This window comes from Cupressus sempervirens, chromosome 4, assembly GCF_028749045.1.
Source record: "Cupressus sempervirens isolate cs-2001-9-10 chromosome 4, ASM2874904v1, whole genome shotgun sequence".
Taxonomy (NCBI): Eukaryota; Viridiplantae; Streptophyta; class Pinopsida; order Cupressales; family Cupressaceae; genus Cupressus; species Cupressus sempervirens.
Window position 1 is genome coordinate 788,810,772 of NC_143121.1, and position 10,214 is coordinate 788,820,985.

The window sequence follows — 10,214 nt, forward strand, 5'->3', positions numbered from 1 at the left end:
GAAAATTATGTTCAGACACTTTACTATCATTCTGACATGTTTGTTCAGTAGTTGGTGTTTCTATGTCTACATTAATGCAATTTTTATTTTTAGACACTTTATTAATTTCACTGTTATTTGGGATTTGAATATCATTTTCAAATTTTCTTGGTATTTCTTTCGGAGCATGCATTTCAATTGGAGTTTTTTGTGCATGATCGTTTGACAATTGCTTCTCATGAAAAAATCTTAAATCGTTTAAATTGTAACCTGCTTCTAAAAAATCACCAATTTCATCATGAGAGAAAATTTGAGGTTTTGGAGACACACCTATATTGAATGCATGATTAGAATGTGCACCTGAATTTTCTTGTATTGGGTTCTCTTCTTTGACCTCTTCATCCATTGTGGTATCTTCAATGTATTTCTCCTTTGAAACATTGTTCAAATCTCTTATTCTCTATCTTCTCTCTTGTTGACGGCATGCTTCATTCTCTTTATTTGATGCAATCTCTTCATCTGTCAGAACTTTTGTTTTCTTCTTTCTTCGTTGTTTTGATCCCATGTTTGCACCAATTTTGAATTTGAATCAGTAGCTTGCAAATTGTATAAGAGGACAAGAAAATAGAATAAGCATGACAGAATTCGTTATTGCAGATCGAAATTGTTATTCAATCATTTCAATCATTGAAACTTGGTCTGTGGGGTAGCTTTTGGGGTCCAACGAGTACATTAGAAATGGGTACCTGATTCATTTTGAAATCGGGTACCCAATTTTTAAGCAATCGGGTACAATGGTTGAAAGCAATCGAGCACCCGATTTTTGAATTACAAATCGGGTGCCCGATTTTTGAGACATGAGCGGAAATTTGGTATGGCACCCAACTTTTGCATGGGGTTTTGCCTTGGGGAAAGACATGGCATAGGCTTGGTCTCACCAAGCCATGCCTTTATAATCTTTTTTCTTTCTAAGGCATTTAATCGACAATTTCTAGTATTGTCGTAATTTTTTTATAGTCATCTCCATTGAATTTTTTGATGAGACAAAAACCCATTATAGGTCTTACTATTCTAATTCCAAAAATGTAAATTTTATAGTGTTATTGGTTTATTTGCTATTTTTCCATTATTTATTAATCAAAACTATCTCCTAAATGTTAAAAAGTGGCATTCACTAATACGTTAATAATTTTTTTATTTTATAATTTTTCTTAAACTAATTTATATGTCATCAATCTACATACAATTCTTTTGATGTAAATTTTTTTTTGATCAAATTATGTGGTTCGTACACGAGAGGTTTTTAAATTTACCTTTATAGCTAATTAATAATTAATAAAAATAAATTATTCAATAAAAAATTAAGAAAAAATATTGTCATCAATCTTAGGTGTATTAGGTAACTCCCTTTAAAAGGATTTGCAAAAAATCATTTATTTGTGTCAAATTACGGTGTCTGAAACATGCATTTTGAAAAAGTGGTTTTTAAATATCTATACCAAAAAAATAATCTATCATATGGGTACACAAATAAATTACATATTCAAAAACTAGATTCCGAACACTAAAAATTTTATTTTTGAATTTTTTTTATATTCAATCTCTAAATATCTCAAATTTTGACATCAATTGATAGAAAAATTCAAAAACAGGAAAAACACTTCCACTTTTTGGCCAAAAGTGAGACCCAACTTATTGCATTGACCCAAAATCTGATTCTATTCCATTCATATAGAACCATTATGCCAAGGCTCTCCTTAACACATAACACATCACGATTCTCATACACATACTATACATATTAAAGAATGCAATCGTCCTCTTAATTATCCGACATGTCAACCTCATAACGCTTCCTTTATTTATTCATATAGTTTGATATGCCTTTTATGTAAGGACCCAAAAAGACCTCACCATAATTAAACAATAATACACAAATCATAATAAAACATAATATGCAATGTCTCAATCCTAATAGGTATTTCCACCTCACATTAGAGCATGCAGTGCATAAATTATACATGGAAACCCTAGTTGACAATTCAACCATCGTGGAATTGAACACTATAATCAAAGGTTGAAGGTAATTAATCCATAAAAGAGTGTGTAAACATGACTTTTACCCAATGATATAGACCTACACATCATACATACTTCAATGTACATGATTCAAATACTACCATTCAATGTTAAACATAAAGCTGATACTTCTAGTAAGTGGCATCAATTTCTATTTCCAATAAGCAACTCTAAGGAGCTTTTACACCATGCCTAATAATACATTATTAAGTTATCCAACAATCAAATAAATATATCTGACATAGTGGAGTCTTCAAGTAGATGTTTACATTTCAGAATAGCTATTAGAAGTAATCAATCACTCGAAAATGAACTAATGCCTTAGCATGTGATCTATCATAATTAAGTTTTAGTTTATTAACTATCCGTGAAGCATCCTGGTTGTAGCTTAGAACCTAGCCTTCTCTACACAAACTATAAGAGAAAACATTTCTACAAAAGTCTATATGCTCTGAGCTCGCCAGTGAGCTCCAAGAGTGCTCATTAGACAATTCAAGCAAAGAAGAGAAAGATTTTCAAACTTGAAGCTACAGTTTCAAGTGGAGGGTGTAGAAATATGTGTAACTCGAATGGATCGCTGACATTCACTTCCAATGGCGGACAATGGTAAGATAAAAATGGGGGTTTGGGTTCGTAAACTAGTTGGCCTTGTACCGATTCAAATAGCTGGTGCAGAGAGAATGGGATGGTTGCTTAAAGCATGGACTTCAAATACCTCCTGAAATTAGCTACGTTGACTGCGTATTACTCACAAAACAATTGCGTTTTGGGCTCTACGATGCTGTTCTTAACAGTTGGAAAGGTAAATCAAGGTGATCTCGTTCATGGAAAAGCAGAGGAGGGGTAAGTCTTATCTGTTGAACCATTTGTCAAGCTCCTTGCTTGATGTTGCAAAGGGGGGTAAGTGCACAGATGGTGTCTGGATGACTCTTATTTCCAGTGATGGAGAAGATGTTCTCGGAGACAACAGGTGCCTCTATGTGCACTTAGACTTTGAGGGTCTTGGAAGTTTTGAGCGCAGTGAGAAAGAGGGTATGCTTCTCTCTGTTCTCAATGCAGCAGTTAGCAATATCACCATATTCAACAAAAAAGGTAATCATATATGATCATAAATATTGGACAAAAAGGATTTTCACTAGACAAGGAGACAGAAGCTTCTTTCAGTCGATTTTAGAGTGAGATAAATCTACTTGAACATTCGATTTTCGCAGATACAGTTGGCTTCTATTTCACGTATACATTCGAACATATAGAAGGCTTGGACAATTTGAAAGGCATTTAAAAATGACGATTGGAGATGCGGGGAATCGAACCCCGTGCCTCTCGCATGCGAAGCGAGCGCTCTACCATATGAGCTACATCCCCTTCTGATTATTTTCAAATTTTTTTACTGTAATAGAGACAGGTTTATCTAGCATAGATAAAACAACTACTTTTGATTACTTTTGGTATTCCATATTCCCTCTTAGATTATTTAGTTGACTAGCCCAATTGACCCATGTACTGTATTTGATATGCTTAACACATTATCCATGCGATGAAAGACACCAGTAAATCTGACAGATGGTCTTTGTTTTCAAAGACTGTAGGGGTTGAGCACTCATTTCAAATTACAGATGCAGAGAAGAACAAAAGAGAATGAAAATAAAATAAACAAGGTCTATTATTTTAAATTGTATGCATACTTGTATTTTACCCATGTATCAGACTTTCTTTTTCTATAACCTTATGGTAGACCACCTTTTTTGCAATATTCTCTATTTATCCATTAGAATAGGTCATTAGATAAAGTGGGGCATCATAACAAAGATTTGGGGTCAAATTTCACTCTTTTTTTGGGCTCAAATTTCACTCTTTTTATGTGTGATGTGGGTCTATGGTAAGTGATATTAGGAGGAGGATTGTTGGCAGTGTGTTAGTATTCTGGTATGATTTGTCATCGTCAAATCTATTAGTCCGGTAGTTTTGTCAGATTTGAGCTCAAATTTCACTCTTTTTTTGTGAATGATGTGGGTCTATGGTAAGTAATATTAGGAGGATTGTTGGCAGCGTGTCAGTATTCTGGTAAGATTTAGCAGCCATGAATTGTATAATAAGTCCAATAATTTTATCAGACATTGATAAGTTGATCTTTCATTATAACAACAACCCCACTTGTAACATAATTAAAAAGAAATTAATTCTATTAATATTTTCCACATTGAATGTAAATTAAAAAGGCTTAAATTGACACTTCAATAGACGTATAAGACTGGTTTGAATATACTACAATTGATCCATCCAATCTTACCTATTTCTATTAATAATTAATTCCAACTCCAACTCAGAGTTTTCTAATGCTTCTGCCGGATTTCCATGCATTAATTCTGGATCACTGCTTCCAGTTCTGTTAAATCAAAATGCTATGCCAGACATAGTTCCTAGTCTTGGTTAACCGGCTGATGTGTCAGTTAAACATCAGATTTTCTCCAGCGATTAGCTTTAGGCTTTTCATTTATTGTATTGTTTGTTAATAATACTGCTGCTGCTGTTAATAAAATCTGAAGCAATTTTCACTGCTGATGCTCTGTTTTTCTCGTTCTAGTTTCAATCATTAACTACTCTGTTCATACAGGGATATTGTTTGTCTTTTTTTGGCTGCTCATTAAGCTGCAAATTTCACAATTTCAACCGAATAAAATAAGCATCCTGATATCTAGATAAAAGGATTGAATACTGCCCAAGACAATTAAAATGGATGTCACAGGCATAAATATTAATAATCAAGCTTAAAACCAATATTAAATATTTTGATAGCCACTTCAAAGTTAACTACCATAACTACTCTTTATTTGACCTTATAAACCCATTATTTCTGGATTAATATACAACCAAGGACCTCAAAATTTCGAGGCTTGTAAATATTGTATTCAGCTGTAGAAAATTTGGCACACTAAGCCAATATTGTACAATTGAAGGTCTATCAAATGATGACTGATTTTTCTTACATAAATGCTTTAAAACATAATTACAAATCAGAAAAGGGTTTTGAAAGAACAAGCTTAATCTGCTCTTTCATGGACAGGATTTGCTATTACTATATTGATGTCTTTATAATCAAAGAAATGGGGAAACATGCATGTGATGTTTGCAAAAGCGGCCTACAGAAAATGCAACTAGACCAGTAAGGCAGGCTAATAACAGCATTACCCAGGTTCACATTTCTCACAATAAAATTATAGAGCTCATAATTGGATTGCAAGGAAACTATGGTGGGGTTCAGCCAACTTTACAATTGTTGTTGTTATTGTTATTGCTGGCAAATTACCTCCAATAAATAGTACTTATCATATTGACTGTCAAGTCCCTACTCCTAGTACTGGGTCAAGTCAAAAGTACTGTTATATTCTAAATATTTTCGTAACAGGAATGCTCAAGCAATTGGTTCTCTTTCAAATCAGATGAAAAGACCAGTCTAAAATTCACCATGTTCACAACAAGATATGCTTTTATGAAAACTATTAACAGCATTACCCAGGTAGTCAACTTGCACTTGTTTTCCTTGATTTGATATGCTTTCAAAACTAGTAGCTTACTCTATTTGATATAGCTCTAACATTGTTGTTTACCTTCCATGTTGAAGTTTATGGATAACACTAAGTTGAAAAACGCAAAAGCTGTTGTGTTTATGGATTGACATTAATTTTTCATTTCTTAGAACTTTCATGGTGTCTCAACATATAAGCACATCTTACAAGAACTTAAAATATGAAGAATTCAAGTAATGGTTGAGATAGGAAATGGCATGTCATTTTCAATGATAATACCCGTCTTTATGTAGCTGATTATTTTCATCTAGGGAGGAGGAAAATTGTTCAACTCATCTGAAAGCAAAGACATTAAAATGCCAGACAGTGGAACAGTAGATTAGAGCAGGGGAAACCCAAAACATTGTTGAACATTTCTCCAATTATAATTATGCACTGCGGTTATTCAAATCTCAAATCTCTTTCAGAGGTTTGGTTAAACAGTATGGACACTGTAGTGAACATCAAATTTGACGTCTCTGATCAAAGAAATTTTTAACTGAACTCTTTATACATTTTCTGCCTGACAGTTTTGAAAACAGTACATCATTTACTTTTCCCTTACCATGGTCTAATTGGAATCTATAGAAGGTTTAGACAAATTGGAAGACATTATAAAAGCTCTCATAAAGATCATTGTTGGAGATGCGGGGAATCGAACCCCGTGCCTCTCGCATGCGAAGCGAGCGCTCTACCATATGAGCTACATCCCCACGATATGGTTCCATATTTCTAATTTATTATTAATCTAGCATAGATAAGGTAACAAATTCTACACTCTAGAGGTAGTTTATCTATGTATTGTCGTGTTTGTTGGAAGCATTGTTTTATCTTTATAGTCTTAGGATTACATTTCATAGTGTATTGACTCATACAATAATATAAAATTGATATAATATATCGATATGACTATACTAATATATTTAAGTTTTGATTAATATTTATGAATCTTACATTTGATTATGTCCATGCAACAACAAAATACCAATATACTCTCATACATAAAGCTCGTATTTCATAATCATATTATAGTTATACTTCACATAACCAAAATGTCTTTCTTATATACCCATCTAATTATTTTGTCAAGTTTGACTCCATGAAAAAATGTGTAAACACTTATCCAAAACATATTATAAAAATATGCTAAGGGTTAACATCTAGGATGCCATCTCTACATTGTCAATAAAGCAATTCAATTCCTTAGCCAAAATACTCAGTCTCCATCTTATGCTTTATACTCTGTGATGTTGACCTATCTTGATATTTCTTATCCAAAACATATGCTATAACCTTAACACGAGCAAACATAATTATACCACCTGCAAACTTGATATTACCAATATCCAAATTTGTGGCCATATATATTACTCTAGGGGAAATCATCTAAAATTATACCTTGTCGTTTGTATTAATGACTTATACTTAGGCAATTTTCATTTCAACAAAAAATAGAAATTGAATTAAACTCCATGCGAACATACCTACATGTAGGGTTTTCTTAAGTGATGACATCTATGGACTCATACTTTCTAGCTTGCCAATAGAAGATAAACTATTAAAGATTGTAGAAAAACAAAATCATAATTAGAATAGAGAACATGAATGTTTGCTTAAAGAGATTGACAATGGAATTGAAGTTGATTAGTCATGCCCCTGAGACTCTAAGGTATGCAAAACTTAATCATATTGAGGACCAAATTATTGGTGATAAAAATTAGGGAGATATGACTAGAGGAAAGGTTTCTAGAGATTAAATTTGTTTGATTTATCAAGTAAAGCCTTAACGAATCCTACAAATATGATAACTAGATTAAAGCTATGAAAGAGAAATTATATCATATTGGGAAGAATAAGACATATATTCTAGTTCTTAGACCTAAAGAAGAAGAAAATTATTGCAATTAAATATATTCTTTTGAAACAAGTTAAATGGAAATGGTAAAGTGGTTTGAAAAAAAGCTAGATCGGTTTGCAAAGGATGTTCACAAATGCAAGATATAGATTTTGATGAGACATTTGCACTTGTTTCTAGAATTCAAGTTGTTAGAATGTTTCTTGCTTATGTTGCTAACAAATATATCAAGGTATATGAGATGGATGCTAAATTAACATTTCTAAATGGATATCTTGGGGGAAGAAGTCTATGTTGAACAATCAAATGGATTTATTGTGGATAATTAGAAATGTATGGTTTACCAATTGAAGGAAGATTTATACAAGTTAAAGAAATCCCCTAGATTCTAATATGAAAGATTAGACAAATATTTATTAGAGCTTAGATTCATCAAATGTGCTGCCTATAGTAATTTGCACTTTAAAGTAAATTTTGAAAGCATTTTAATTGGTGAATTGTTTGTGGTGATAATAAGATAAGTTTAGACATTGTTAGTGAGATGTAGAAATAATTTGACTTTTCATGATAAGAGATATGAAATTATTTCTTGGTTTGCAATCTTCTCAAATTAAGAGAGAAGGATTTTCATGTCACTGAAAAAATTAGTAAAAGAATTATTAAAGAAACTTGGTATGTAAGGTTCAAAGTTAGTTGGAAAACTAATGGGTACTGGATGTAAATTTATGAATAATGATGAATCTTAGAGTACTAATTAGACTAGATACATATCTATGATTTATGGATTGTAATATCTTATTCATACAAGATGTTATATGTCTAATGAAGTTGGAATTGTTGTTAGATTTTAAGTTGAACTAAGGAAACACGTTTGTTGTTGTTAAAAGAATATTTAGATAACTGAACGGAACAATGGATCATGAATTTTGGTATGACATCACTAATGATTTTACACTTCATGAAATCTATGTCAATCTCTATAGTCTTTGATGTTGACATGTCTTGATATTTGTATCCAAAAGATATGCCAACTATAACCTTAACATGAGCGAATGTGATTATACCATCTATAAACTTGATATTACCAATATCCAAAATTGTGGCCATATATATTACTCTTGCGAAATGGTCTAAAATTGTACCTTTGTTATCTATATTTATGACTTAAATAATTTTTATTTATTTTTAAATCAAAATTGAGATTAACTCCATGCAACCATACCTACATGTAGTGTTTCCATAAATGATGTCATCTATGCATTCATACATTCTAGAACTACTACATTTGGATCCATTTTGCAATAGAAAGTCATCATAATTGCGACATCTACCCATTGCCCTAACAACAGAACCACGAATTAGCTTCTGTCAGATGATCGTTAGACTTTTTATGTCACAAATTGTGATGGTGAGGGCAACCGTCATAATGGTGACCTCTAACACTATCATAGTTCTTGGAAGAACGGAGGGACAAGGGTATATGCCCACAATGTTGCAATTTCAATAGTACGCCATCATAGTTACGACAGTTTCAACTTCTAGTCAACCATCATAATTGTGACGTGTATGCGACAATAACGTTGTATAAGTGACAGTTATCTGTCAGATATTTCTATCATAGTTATGACACTATTGCGACAATTGTGCTGTGAAAGGAATGGCTAGCCATTAGAATAGACCATTGAAACTGTGACAACTTGGCAAATTTTTAAATAAAATATATTGCTTTTAGATCATAGTTGCTACATGGGAAAGCCTATGTTTCCTTTAATGTTGTTTATGGTTTATTTCCATTGTTGGGCTAGTGTATGGAGCCTTTATATCCAACCATTCATTATAAGTTGGGGAATGCACTTCAAGCCTGGCATGCAAGTGATGCATTTGCATATGCAATTTTATCACCTTGGAAAACTATATTTGATCCTGCTAGCTGGGAGTAGCTAATTGTTCATTTTATCATACCTAATATTATGAAAGTTCTATAGGAATTTGTAATCAACCCAACTAATTAACAATAAGACCAATTTAATTGGGTTATGGCTTGGGCATCTGCTATTCCAATTTATCATATAGTTACAATGTTGGAGACAACATTTTTTCCAAAGTGGCAACAGGTTTTGTATCATTGGCTTTGTTCAAGTCCTGATTTTAGTGAAGTAACACAGTGGTTTTTAGGGTGGAAAGGACTATTTTGCCTCGAGCTTCTTTCTAATGAGAGGATAAGAAGTCAGCTAAATCTAGCCCTTGAAATGATGAATAAAGTTGTAGAAGATATGACTGTGGAACAACTTGGGGCTAGAGAGAATGTAACCTATCTTAGGGTGATAGAGAAATGCCAATTTGAGGTACTTCAATAGAAACGAGAAGTAGCAACATATGCTCAACAACGATGTAACGCCCCGCCAAGGGATCCAAAAGAAATAACCTAAAGTTTTACTAAATTTTCCAAACATTTAAAAAAAAAAAGAAAGAATAACATATACGTCAACATAAAGTAGTGGAAGCAATAACATACAATCAACTGTAAGCATACATAACAAGTTACATTCCTAAAGGATCCTAAGACATTGAGTCGCATTTAAATTTAATTAAGACTAAGTGTAACAAATACCACATCCACATGAAAGAATAATTAAAAAGTCCAATGTCCATTTAAATAATATACATTTGTTCTAGATGCCTCTTGGCAAATGAAATTCAGAATGGTTAATCATCCACTGTACATGTCATAGGGT

General features: G+C 32.5%; 2 non-coding genes across 2 annotated transcripts; both read right to left on the bottom strand.

The window, feature by feature from the left end:
* Positions 1-3,350: 3,350 nt before the first annotated feature.
* On the bottom strand, positions 3,351-3,423 carry TRNAA-CGC (transfer RNA alanine (anticodon CGC)). The gene has a single exon. It is a non-coding gene; the product is annotated as a tRNA-Ala (tRNA).
* Positions 3,424-6,264: 2,841 nt separating this feature from the next.
* TRNAA-CGC (transfer RNA alanine (anticodon CGC)) lies at positions 6,265-6,337 on the bottom strand. The gene has a single exon. It is a non-coding gene; the product is annotated as a tRNA-Ala (tRNA).
* Positions 6,338-10,214: the final 3,877 nt, after the last annotated feature.